A 13,019-nucleotide genomic window follows, 5' to 3' on the forward strand; every position below is an offset into this window, starting at 1 on the left:
AAGCTTTTCTCTGTTGTAAAGTTAACGTTCGCTGTTGAGGTTCCGTGAAATGTTCCGAATATCTTACTTAAAAAAATACAAGAAAAACAAAGAAATGCTTAGAATATTTAGTAAAAGTCAGTGTTTTGAACGGTAGAAAAGAGTTGTCAGGACGCAGGATATTTTTTACAGTGCTGAAGGCAGTAACCTTTAGGCGAACAGAACTGACTAAAGCTCAACACACGATGAGTGAATAGAATCGGACCCCAGTTGGCAGCGATGTACACGCCTTGACCTGGCATTAAGTAGGAACTAAATGTCAATCAGCATAGCTTATAAGCGAGCTCAAGTGTAGGCCTCAGCACAGATATCCAGCCACCTCCAGCCTATCTGACCACCACTATGCGCAGCCTTACTTTCTTGGTGTTGCTGATTGTCTTTTTGTGCGCCGTGCTCCTCGTAGACGGCGAGAAGAAGAAACGTACGTATTAGCACATTTAGGTAGTTTTAAAACTTCCTTTACAAATAATTATAAATTTATAATGGAGTTTTAAAGGACGTCAGTATAAGCCATATATAAAAAAAATAAAATGGGAATCTCGCACGGCACTCAGTACTGTAATACCGGTGTACGAGTAGGCTTATCTTGCAGATCATCGTGGACACTTTCAAAGCCGGCTAGAATGTTCAGGCAACGTACTCGACTTTTCTCGCTGCATTATAGAGACAATAGCTTGAGGGCTGCATGTGCGCACTGATTGCATTTTTTCAAACTGTGTACGCATGGAAACTTAATAGCTAGCATAATCGTATTTGTGTATGTATAACACCAAAAAGCCCTGTTACACGGAGATAGTACTGGAATGAATTGAGCGCTCTTTCATAGCAGTTTCACAAGCGAGTGTAAGTGAAACATGTTGCTTCTTTATAGTCATTCTCGAATATTAGTTCACATCTGTTGTTTTTCAGTCCGAAGTGCTTATTCAGTCTATGCCTTCGGAATTAAAAGTTAAGCACATACTCATTAGAGTTTGGTGCGAGGTTTGTTTCACTACATAATCTTCTATTTTTGAAAGAGCCGAAAATTGACCACAGGGGACTAGAAGCAATAAAGTGACCCCCGAGTACAACTGAAGAAATTTTTTCTTCTTAAGAAGGTTTGGTAGCAGAGAATTTTTCCACTGGCTGCAAGTTTGTTTGTGAAGAAATGTCACCTACAATGCTGATAATAAACTTGAATTACTTTTCAGGATTCTTCCATCGCATATTTTAGCTTCGCTAACGTTTTGAAGCTTGTCGGGTTGCGTAGATTATTCGCCTTCATTCGTATTTATTTCTCGCTCACTCAGCTAGAAAAGTTCCTATATGCAGCAGCGATCCAAAGTATGATGTTTATCGGACTTGTGGCCCTTCCATTATGCTCAATACAGAAGCTTTCTGAGCGGAGATCACCGTAGACTGTAATTGAATATAGCTGCCTGTTACGACAGCTCTCACTTTGCGCGAAAAAAAACGTTACCACAGCTGTGTTCTGAGCGATGTAAGGGAAATATTCATTACAAAGTGTTCATTTGTGGACCTAGGTCTTCCTGATACACGTGACAGTGTATTCAGAATAAATTTAAGGAGGAAGAAAATAATCTTAAAAATGTGAATGCAAAAGAAAAGGCAACAGCACGAAACTTCCCCCTATTTAACGGGTATTCCATAAGGGTCGAGCGGGAATAAAACGCGGACTGCCGAGAAAGAGGCGAAAGTAAAAGGAATCATGAAATAAACGAAAACAATAGAGAGAAGAAAGAAGTACTAAAGTATGTGAAGTACATACACACACAAGTTATATATGGACACGGAACGACGCTGCTGTAAGCGTTCTCTAGCATAATTGTGCACTTGTGGTAAAAGCGCCGAAGATGATGGCCCAGAAGTATTATACGAGCGTAGTTTAAACACCAATTGCGGTGTATTGATTCTGACGCCCATCCGTAGGTCAGCGATTTGTACAACCGACGTATAAGCGTGGCAGATCTGGATGGTATTGGTGGCAAGGAGAGCTAGCGTGAGCGAACAAGACGCATTCGTCCAGATCGACTGCTGCCAGAAATGGTCGACTAACGCTGGCGCTGGTCGTCCTCGACACATAACTGGTCACTTGGTAGCTGAATAATACTGGTATTATCATTTCTAGGAAAGTGATTTGTCCGCTTTTTCGCTGCTTACTGAGCAGCACTGGCTGGTCAACAATCGCACACGAACCGCACAATTTTCTAATGTGCCAGCCCCTCGGTGAAGTCGCAAATCGTGCATAGCCGAGTTGAAGAACGTCCACTAATCAAATGGCAACTTAGCATGAAAAGGGCGCCACATTTCTGTATGGGATAGGCAGCGATGCAGTTGCGGAAGCGGGAGGCCCAAATGAATATCATTTTGCTGTAAAGCTTCAAGAAGTTGATTGAGTGCCGCCACGTAGACAAATGCATCCTCGATTGAGCCGTCTACATACATGACGATGCGGGCACTGAGTTCGTAACATTTTACGGTGCGGTCCACTTAGGTACTGCGCAGCGCAAGGCAGCGTGCTGTTTTTACCATAGGTGCTGCTGTGAGATGGCATCAATTTGTTCTTTGTATTTTTGAGGCTCCCTGCGTCTCCTTTTTGTGCGGACAATATCCTGCCACAGAAACTGCAACAAAGGGCCTGATTTTTAGTACGGTATGGCAGTAAGCCTACTGAAAGTTTTGAAAATAAAAACTTAACGCAGTACGTAACACGCAGTCTGCATCGCTTGGAAGCCAGTTTTTGGTTCAACGCATTCCGTTTGTTCAATGGAGGATTTTTAGAAGAGCGAGTTGACGGACTAGTTAGTATTGCATGGTGAAGAAACAGCACTAAGTACGGGGCAGGAGACAAACATGGAAGCACAAGGACGGGCGGTGACTATCAACTGAATCTTTATTTCGGACTGCAAACATATATCAGGTGGCAGCAAGGGTGGCGGCACCTTCAGGCATGCGCAATCACATGGAAGCAGTGGATAGTCACGTCACGTCAAATAATGAGTTTATAAAAACCTGAAGCTGAGAAGGACGGATGGGTGAAGGAAATAAAACCGATAACAGCTGCACGGTGTAGAGTGCCGTCACGCGAGCTAAGAAGAAACAGATGAAGGATTAAACAGAATGCGAAAGTATGGCGAAAAAAGGGGCTATGAGTGTTTAAACCTGATGGAAACGATAATAACAGAACGATAAGAAGGTTGCGGTGTAGAGGCCCAAACACATAAAAAGGAAAGGACATTCAACAATTCTGAAGCTTAATGGTGGCCAAAAGGTTAAAAAGTCTGTTAAAACCCAAAAACCAAAAAACCAAAAAACGAGGAAGGTTGGCTCCAAGAACACAGAAATACCAGGGGTCAAGCCACCACTCAATCGTTGAAGCCACCGCTTTATTGTTCTTTTACTATCGTTTCCATCAGTTTTAAACACTCATAACCCCCTTTTTCGCCATACTTTCGCATCCTGTTTAATCCTTCATCTGTTTCTTCTTAGTTCGCGTGACAGCCCTCTACACCGTGCAGCTTTTATCGGTTTTATCGCCTTCACCCATCCGTCCTTCTCAGCTTCAGGTTTTTATAAATTCATTATTTGACGTGACTATCCACTGTTTCCATGTGACTGCGCATGCCTGAATGTTACGCCCCCCCCTTGCTGCCACCTGATATATGTCTGTACTCCGACATAAACATTCAGTTGATAGTCAGCGCCCGTCCTTGTGCTTCCATGTTTGTCTCCTGCCCCGTACTTAGCGTTGTTCCATCACCAATGGAGGATGACTACCGGAAAGAGAATCGAAAATCTTGGCAGCGAGCATTACTGAAAGAAAATGATCAGGCAATTTCAGCAGACGATATTTAATATTAACCGTCTAGTGTGCGGGAAACGCCGCTACTGCTTTGTGATTGAGAATATGCAAGAACCATGCAAAGAACATTTCTACCGCTTTGACTTTCAGCTAAACCGGTATGCAGCCTTCCACCCGAACACAAGAAGTGTGCAAGGCTTAAAAGAAAAGGTAGACATGTTTTATTTTTTTGTTCGCTCTCAATACAGCTATGCTGCCCTGCATGACATGTGCAAGGATAGAATTCCTGGATATTATTTTAGCCGTGCGAATATCAGTAAAGCGAAATAAATTTGGTGCGTAATTCATATCATGCCTGGCATAATGAACTGCAGTACTACACAAGTTCTGTTCTGTGTTTTTCGCTTTGAACCTGCGTTCTTTTACAGCTTTCCCATTACATGGGATAACCGTCATTGTAGCTGTAGTAGTAGCAGCGTCGGCGTAAACAGAGCGTGGTTTCGAAGTATGGCACTCTTAGATTTCTTGCCGTGGAAGGAGGAAGGCACGACAACATTGCAGGAGTGAGGAACCCGAGAGTAGCCTTAAGTGCAACCATTCGGGGGCTGTTGAGTGTTCCAGGCGGTGAGTATGGCGAGGGGCTAGGAAAGAGGCCGGGAACGGAAGTTACCGTAGATTGATTGGTTTATGGTTTATGGGCGTTTAACGTCCCAAAGCGACTCAGGCTATAATAGGCATCGTAGTGAAGGGCTCCAGAAATTTGGACCAGCTAGGGTTCTTTAACGTGCACTGGTATTGCACAGTGCAGGGGCACACGGGCCTCTAGAATTTCATCTCCATCGAAATTCGACCGCCGCCGTCAGGATTGAACCCGCGTTTTTCGGGTCAGCAGCCAAGTGCTATAGCGCGGCGGCTATCATAGATTGAGAAGGGTATGGCCAGAGCGTAGCATAGGGTAACCAAAACCTGGCTTCTCTGGAACGAAGAGGGTATGAAGGGAGCAAAGATTGCGAAACCGGGAGGCTCCTGCCAGAGGAGCCACCTGAAGAATGCTTACCCTTAAATAATAAAACACACAATGAAAAGAGCGCAGTAAATTACCTCGGTCTGACTGCGCTGGCAGCAGCGAAATACCCCGCCAGAGGAGAGGCTCAGGTGGGGAGGCACCTCGTTCTCGGAACAGGAGGGATAGTTGAAGAACTAGCCTTTGTGGGAAACTAAAATTTTTCTCTTACCTACACGTATACGAAGACCACTCTCAAATGTTTTGACCTAATCTACCATGTAATTACAGTACCTCAACACATCTAAACGAACTTCCTACTTTTTATTGAATTACACAGGTGACCATATCTGCTATTTCTTATCAGTCAAAAACGGCTTACGCAGGAAAAAAAATAGTACCCGGCAACATCCCCGAGAGAGTTCGGGATAAAGCCTTACGGTTATTGTTGGTTTGCCTAGCTGTCACTCTTCGTGGGTCAAATCCTGCTTAGGCCACCAAATTTCTCTGGCTCATTATTTATTTCGCTGGTGTTTTGGATGGACGCATCGACAAAGCATATTGTGGCAACAGTGAAAGAAAAATGAATACAGCGATTGCATTTCAGCATAAAACAACATAATGCAAGAGGTCTTTGCACGCCAGTTGTCTTCGCATAGAGATTCGTGATGACTACCTGTTTGCCTTGAGGCTGATTTGGTTTGGTTGCTGAGTTGGTAACAAGCAGATTCCAGAAAAAAAAATATTAGTGGAGAGGGGCGTTGAAGGATTATATTTTCACCCCGGATCGGCCACACATTTTGACCCGTTCGTACGCACTGGCGAGAATACAATACATCGAACAAAAGCACGGTAATAACTTCGATCGGTACCGATGTCTCTTCGGTGACTGTCTGCGCCTATATTCACTCAGCTGCCGCCGGATTCTTTTTTACCATATTGCTTATTGCAGTAAATAATTTTCTTTCTTATGCAGTTACGACAACTTTGATAATCAGTATGAAACGGAAAAGAAGGGGCGGCCATGTGACGCATTTTGAGAATTAAGAGAACTGAACGAAGAATATTGTTTTTATGAGGAAATTTATTATCCAGCTCCAATAGGAGACGCCCGCGTAAAAAGCACTAGAATGGATGGAAGACTAGGACATAACCATGAAGGAGTGCAGCCCGGGTGTGAAGTGCGTGTTAAACATTTTTCTGAAATTACAAAAAATTGAGCCGAAATGGGAGAAATGGGCGGATTACCTATAGCTGTGAATTGTGTAGACACTGTATGAGATTTAGAGTCGAGTATAAAATAACATCTGTAAGGTGTTCATAATAAAATTCTAGTGTTTTAAGCTATAAGAAAGTATCAACACACACACACACACGCACGCACGCACGCACGCACGCACGCACGCACGCACACACACACACACACACACACACACACACACACACACACACACACACACACACACACACACACACACACACACACACGCACACGCACACACACACACACACACACACACACACACACACACACACGCACACGCACGCGCACGCGCACGCGCACGCGCGCGCACACACACACACACACACGCACACACACACACACACACACACACACACACACACACACACACACACACACACACACACACACACACACACACACACACACACACACACACACACACACACACACACACGCACACACACACACACGCACATCTTGTTTGCTAATTTTTCCAGGAGGCTGTAAGTCTGTATGGATCCCGGTCCAGTTTTTTAAGTACTTAATGACACTTTATGCAGTTATTTTTGTGTGTACACAACCGCCAGTTCGGCATTTGTTAAGAAAAAAATTCCGGTGCACAGAAATATACGTAAGTAAACTTTCCTTGCGTAAACCACCTTGCTGATAAACTCTAAGCCTCAACATTATGAGCTACCTACTTTGAACTTTTGATAAGAATGAATTTTTACGCCGCAAGAGCGTCTGTAACAAAAGAGGGCCATGGCACAAGTATTTATTACCACTCAACGTGGGGTCAAAGACCCATTTCCCAAGCATTTCATCGTACGAGAAGCCGAGCATCAGGGAGGGGAAAGCTAGTACTAATTTCATCACCGGTGGGCCCTTTCAGCACTGGGGACCGAACACTGCACTTCCGTATGCGAGGTGGATGCTTAAAAGACTAGGCAACCACTGAAATCTCTGTAAATCTGTAAAGATTTCTAACGTGTAGTACATATTATAACTTATTCTACTCTGTGTTGACACACTCTACTCGCAGGATGTTACTGCCCGAAGAATTTAGGTATTCCCGGCTTCGTACGCGAAGAGCGCTGGTTCTACAACAAAAAGAAGAAACAATGCGAATCGTTTGCGTGGTCGACTAATGGTGGAAACTGCAACAATTTCCCATCAAGAGAGAAATGCTACGAAACGTGTTCAAGTTTCTAATGACGAAATAAATAGAACACAGCTTATTTATTGTTTATGAACGCATGTGAAATACTTTGTAATATGTGAAATACTTAACCACTGTTGTCAACAATGCAGAATGAAGTACTCATTCTCTGCCGACATCCCGTGGGGTTTATTTCGTGTTCAAATTTCTCTCTAAAGGAATTTTTCGAAAGAGATTATGTGAGCACAGCGAAAATACATCAGATATCTAGCACCTTTCTAATTATTCATAAAAGAAGATGTAATCGTTCTATCGCCTAACGCATGGCAGGTAATAAAGATGGATAAGCTCAGCACAGGGAACGTATAAGAATGAGCAAGCTGGTCACACATCCTCAATGGAATAGTGGTGCAGCATCAAGTAACGAGGACAGCTGGAGAGCCACACACGCCCAAGCGCCTTGTGCGCGTGCCCTTGTGCGTGTGTGGCTCTCCTGCTGTCCCCGTTACTTGATGCTGCACCATTGTTCCTCTCTTTAACACACTGAACTTTGCAAAACGCTTGCGTCTTTTCCATTTATGCCGTATGTTATCAACGCTTGGAAATGGACAAACATGAGCAACCACGTATGGTGCAAATTGCTTGCTTGTAAAATTTACATATAAATATAGACTATACACTATTGAAAAGCAAATTTTCGCCTAGCAGATCATTTTGCTCGAAGGAGCCTAAGAAGTTATCATGGTTAGGTTGACGTAAACAGCATTTAGGGTGGAGCTTATCCAAGCTATTCTGAACTAAAGTCGCACAAGCCGCCGGGGAACTGCTGCATACAATCCGCCATAGACTAACGGACACACAGAGCTCCCGAATAAAACCTACGGTGATATGCTCCCCGTGTATGGGGACGCAGAACACAATACCTGGATGCAGTCCTCGTTTACTTCGTCTTTCCGTATTACACCTATGTGTGGGAGACCACCAAAATGACACAGTTTAGGCTTGTCCACGACAGGAAAGCAATTACTACTGTCGGCGTCCGGCTCCCAGACGTCACTCATGAAGACGGCATCGATGTCGCCGCCTATCTTAAGCATGCAGAAGAAGCCCGTTAAATTCCCAGCTCCGGATAAACTACCAACAGTGCAGCGACGACACGCGTAATACAAGCTCCGTGATTTTGTAGGACACTGAAGCACGTACGCTGCCGAGGACACCGTGAAAAGGTTTTGTGCCGCTTCTTCGGCCCGTAGAAGAACCTTTGTCAAATCAGAGAAACTTAACAAGGTGGTAATACTTGACTGAGTTGAATCATCTTACTGTCGCCGCTCACACCCAGAAGTTGTGCATTTTGTACACCTGGAGTATTCTTAAAGACACTAATGATGATATGTGTTTCGCATTCTCAATGTTTATTTTTGTCTACTCAATGTTATATGTTTCGCATTCCTTTCTCTGTGCTGAAAGCATTGAGGCGATGCTTATTTGAGAGGGATGTAATGCCATGAATTTTTGTACTTTTTGTTTGCGCTCAAAACAGCCGACGCTAGGCATAATCATTTGCTTGTTATGCGCGAAACGATCAGGCTTATCTCGAATCATAGTAGCCATGTGCAAATGCTTCGGCTTTGTTCCATATTGTTGTGGTGCTTTGGAGCATTATCACGATGGTTCACTGCCAGCTTTAGTCTGGGCGCAGCCAAGTTTGGCAGGCATTCTTTTCAACCACCGCCGAGCACGCTTGTTGCTCTCACCGCTGCCGAGTCATTAAGTTCACTATGGGTGCAGCCCTTCCACTAAGGGTCACTATGGGTCAGGCAAGGAGACACGATCTCACTAATGCTATTCACTGCCTGTTTACAGAAAGTATTACGAGGCCTGAAGCGGGAACAGTTGGGGATAAGAGTTAATGAAGGATGCCTAAATAATCGCCGATTCGCTGATGACATTGCCTTGCTTTGCCACTCAGGAGATGAACTGCAAATCATGATCAATGAGTTAGACAAAGCAGAACGGTGGGTCTAAAAATTAACACGCAGAAAACCAAAGTAATGTTCAGCCTACGAAGGGAACAAGAGTTCACAATTGGAAGCGAGGTGCTGGGAGTGGTAAAGGAATACGTCTACTTAGTGCAGGTAGTGACCGCTGATCGGGATCATGAGAGGGAAATAACTAGAAGGATAAGAGTGGGGCGGAGCGCATATGACAGGTTCCCTCAGATCATGAAGAGCAGGCTACCAATATCCCTCAAGAGAAAAGTGTACAAGAGCTGTATCTTACCGGTACTCACCTACGGGGCAGAAACGTGGAGGCTAACGAAAAGGGTTCAGCTTAAGTTAAGGACAACGCAGCGAGTCATGGAAAGAAAAAAATATAGGTGTAACGTTAAGAGACCGGAAGGGGGGAGATTGGTTGAGGGAACAAACGCGGGTTAAAGCCGTCCTAGTCAGAATCAAGAAGAAGAAATGGGGTTCACATTTAATGGGAAGGCAAGATAACCGGTAGTCCTAAAAGGGGCCATGACATGGTCGTTCTTCATATTGGAGTTTTGTGCTTCAGTAACTAATACAAGAGATTATGATTCAGGTTCCGAAATTTGGCTGCCCTGGACGCGCTGTATATTCCAAAAAATACTATCGAAACTGAGAACGGGGGACTCCTCCCACCGGTAGCGAACCCCATATTGATTGCTCTCGTGGCGTCACTATAGGGCCTACACGGAGCAACGTCGTCTGCTCTCGTTGCTGCAATGTGCGCAGCGAGGTCTCTTGTCCCCTGTACTTCCGCAGGCGATCGCAGTAGCAGTCATCTCCCATATATGAGTGACTGGTGCCGCAAAAGCGTTAATTACAGTAACGCAGTTATTCTTCGGTATAGGTAGGGTCCGGTCACACTAGGCCGTTGCGACGGCGATCGCCGGTCGGTTGGCTGGTCGGTATGCAAATGCTGTCGCTGACGCACTGGTCTGTCACGCTAGACCGGCGACGGCGCCAGCACGACCAACGACCCCGTATCGCAGTAGTGTAAAGAGTGAACTTAATGGGAACTGGCAGAGTGCGGTGGGGGACTAGTTGGTAAGACATTCTATAAACTTAAGAATTTTAAAACTTATTGGACCTGATCATGCTAGCCACGGCGACATACGCGATGTGCGTGCACCAGCGAAGATGTGCTTTCATTCGGTGCCTGCGCATAGAACCGATCGGCGAGACAAGCGACACGGGCAGAAAACACCGAACGACGGAGCCGCTCGGCGCCGTCGCCTGGGCTTGTGCGGCCGAGCGAAAGCTTCACGCCGGTGAATAGACGGCCCGAAAAACTGCGCTTGTGTACCTTACCCGTATCGAAAAAAGCGAATCGAGCGGCTGCATTTCATATCTTCACACCTTCTTAGTAATCAGCGGGGAACTTTTGCCAGATGCTTGAATTTCGGTCGACGGTGAACCGCCGGCCCCTTTCGTGACGAGGCCTAGCGAATACGCAGGATTCGTGTGTGCGATTTCGCGATTGCGGAGAGCGAATTCGCAAGGTTTAGCGCATGAAAATAACTGTCGAGCGTAGTGTTGGCTACAGTGCCCTCAATGCGACGACTGTTTACATCGCAGGTCGTGATTACAATAAGGGGGAAGTGTCGATATGTGACCCATCTTCAAAGCATGTGCTGAAGGCAGCCGGCAGCAGCCGTCGGCGTCGACTGTGGACAACAAATCTGGTTGTTTTAATTAATTAAAATATTGTCCGAACGTATTTTTATCTTTAGCGATTTAAAATCAAATATTGTTGACTTAAGAGGAAGCAGATACAATTAAGCGGGAAGCGCCGGTCCTACGCGGAGCGTTTCCGAAGCAGGCGATATACCATCAGCGGCGCATAATTATTGCAGTGTTATCATAGTGTGTAAATGAGTAAAACTTTAATTTGTGATCGATGCTACGCAATATTTCAGATAAGGAGAGCCCACCTTGCGTTTTATGCCACGCAAACGAACAGCACTGTTGGCGCTCAGCTATGTAAACAACCCCAGTGCGGGGCTGCAGTTGTCGTAATCGTCGCATTCTTGGGCCACAATGCGCACGCACAGTAAACGCTGAATGATCTATTATTTTCAAGCACACTTTTAGACGGCGGCGACTATTCATCGGTGTGGGCAGTGAAAGCATTCGAGTCGCGTAGGGTTTTGCAAGCGGCTTGGTTCCTGCAAAAGGGTTCTACGAGCCGAAGGAAATGTATGTTCTACTTACAAATGCACACATGCAGCGGGGAAGTCGCCTCATTCGGCACATTTCCCTCCTCGTTTTGTGCTTCAAGGTTACTCTAGTACCAACTTGTGATAATTTGAGTTTAATTATCGAGCCGATGAATAGCGGACAAAAAATTGGCAGCCATCTACAAAACGGCGCGGCTTTCATGGCGCACATCGGCGAAGGCATGCACGGACGGGCCGCTTTTCACATACGGGAGCACTTGAATGCGCAGAAGAGACCACACTCATAACATAAAAATAACATGTTTCTGAGCGTAAATAATAAAGCAGGGGTCCATCGATTTTTGATTCCTCAACAATCACAAAACGGGCGCCACGAGCAAGTCCGCTTTCCCAAGGATCACTCAGCTCACATACTAAGCGGAAGCTTCCGAAAAGAAAACACAGAAAATAAATTTTATTTGGATAAGCTAAAAAAAACATTTCGAGCGACCGCCGTCTACAGTGTGCATGCAAGCACCTCAACAGCGCGCAGCAGACGACGCCGGGGTGGTATCTCCGTATGACGTCAGCGATCAGAGGTTGCCAGACCAGCAAGTAGTTCGCAGAAGAAAAAGAGAAAACTCGTTTTAAGAACATTAATCGCACAGAATAAACTGAATCATGGGGAACTTTAATTTAACGTGTTGAGAATTAAATGCGATAAGGAGGGTATGTGTGAAAATAGGCTGTCATGGCCCCTTTAAGGCTAACGAAGTGGATTCGAAGAGAAGGCAAGAGTAGCATGAGTGGCAGAAGGTTAGGCGGGCTGATTAGATTAGGAAGTTTGCAGGCATAGGCTGGGCGCAGCTTGCAAAGGACAGGGTTAATTGGAGAGGCATGGGAGAGGCCTTTGCCCCGCAGTGGGTGTAGTCAGGCTGCCGATGATTATGATTACAGGGCACCACGATAAACAAATTCTTTACGAAGACCTTTTCTCAGTCTTCTTGACGGCCTATCTTCGCCACTACATAAAGACAGATATTTGAAAAAGAGCGTACACTCGAGGAAATCTAGCCCAATGTACAGCGTAACGGATTAGTTTCTCAACCACCCTTAACTAGTACCACCAGCGTTGGCGCCCGCGGGCAGCGGGGGAACCGGCGATGGCGCAGAGGAGCAGGCGAGGCAGAAGGAAACCAGGCGACAGTCGTCTGCGCGGCTGCGCCTGTGAGCGCGCGGCGTCTTTGTTAGCGCGCAGAACCCCTGATTTCGCGTCTCTCTTGGTCTTCGTCGCGGTACTCGTGCCATGTCTGACGACGGCAAGGTAAGTAATGTTTTTTCCCCAGCTACTCAGCGTTTCAAACAGTCTAGGCTGACCACACCGGCCGGAGTCTTTAATTTATGGACTTATGTCTTTAAGGCATTTTAATGATCCAAAGCCACTCAGACTCTTAGGGACACCCGTAGTGAACGGCTCCTGAATTTTCGATCGCCTGTGGTTCTTTAACGTGCACTGACAACTAACAACATACGGACCTCTAGAATTTTGCTTCCATCGAAATACGACCGCCGTGGCCGGGGTCG

At 45.6% G+C, this 13,019-nt stretch overlaps 1 long non-coding RNA gene across 1 annotated transcript; it reads left to right on the forward strand.

The window, feature by feature from the left end:
* Positions 1–346: 346 nt before the first annotated feature.
* Positions 347–7,331, forward strand: LOC144105156 (uncharacterized). The gene is made up of 3 exons (XR_013308712.1): positions 347–460; positions 3,992–4,051; positions 7,133–7,331. It is a non-coding gene; the product is annotated as an uncharacterized LOC144105156 (long non-coding RNA).
* Positions 7,332–13,019: the final 5,688 nt, after the last annotated feature.

Source organism: Amblyomma americanum, chromosome 9 (genome assembly GCF_052857255.1).
Source record: "Amblyomma americanum isolate KBUSLIRL-KWMA chromosome 9, ASM5285725v1, whole genome shotgun sequence".
Taxonomy (NCBI): domain Eukaryota; kingdom Metazoa; phylum Arthropoda; class Arachnida; order Ixodida; family Ixodidae; genus Amblyomma; species Amblyomma americanum.